Here is a 975-nt window from a genome sequence, read left to right as displayed (position 1 = left end):
GGCATGAGGTTTACACTTGACCCTAAGTCACACAAGGCCTTCTTGAAGGTCATGGTGCCTATGGTACAAGGTATTGAAAACTTCCCAGGATCCTGTCTCTTTTGAGGCAGTTTCTGCCTAGACAAGTCATTCAGTTCTTTGGTGAGCAAAGGGGATTCATCCTTCCTAGTCTCATTTCCAAATAACTTGTCATTTAACTTCATGATTGCTCCAAGGTACTTAGCAACTTGCTCTTCAGTGACATCTTCGTCCTCTTCAGAGGAAGAATACTCATCAGAGCTCATGAATGGCAGAAGTAAATCCAATGGAATCTCTATGGTCTCATTTTGAGCCTCAGATTCCCATGGTTCCTCATTAGGGAACTCATTGGAGGTCAGTGGACGTCCATTGAGGTCCTCCTCAGTGGCATTCACTGCCTCTCCTTCCTCTCCAAATTCGGCCATGTTGATGGCCTTGCACTCTCCTTTTGGATTTTCTTCTGTATTGCTTGGAAGAGTACTAGGAGGGAGTTCAGTAATTTTCTTGCTCAGCTGACCCACTTGTGCCTCCAAGCTTCTAATGGAGGACCTTATTTCAGTCATGAAACTTTGGGTGGTTTTGATTAGATCAGAGATCATGGTTGCTAAGTCAGAGTGGCTCTGCTTAGAATTCTCCGTCTGTTGTTGAGAAGATGATGGAAAAGGCTTGCCATTGCTAAACCTGTTTCTTCCACCATTATTGTTGTTGAAACCTTGTTGAGGTCTCTGTTGATCCTTCTATGAGAGATTTGGATGATTTCTCCATGAAGGATTATAGGTGTTTCCATAGGATTCTCCCATGTAATTCACCTCTTCCATTGAAGGGTTCTCAGGATCATGAGCTTCTTCTTCAGATGAAGCCTCCTTAGTACTACCTAGTGCATTTTGCATTCCAGACAGACTTTGAGAAATCATATTGACTTGTTGAGTCAATATTTTGTTCCGAGCCAATATGGCC

The sequence above is a fragment of the Arachis duranensis genome, chromosome 2 (assembly GCF_000817695.3).
Source record: "Arachis duranensis cultivar V14167 chromosome 2, aradu.V14167.gnm2.J7QH, whole genome shotgun sequence".
In the NCBI taxonomy this organism is placed as follows: Eukaryota; Viridiplantae; Streptophyta; class Magnoliopsida; order Fabales; family Fabaceae; genus Arachis; species Arachis duranensis.
Note: the sequence above shows the minus strand (reverse complement) of the source record.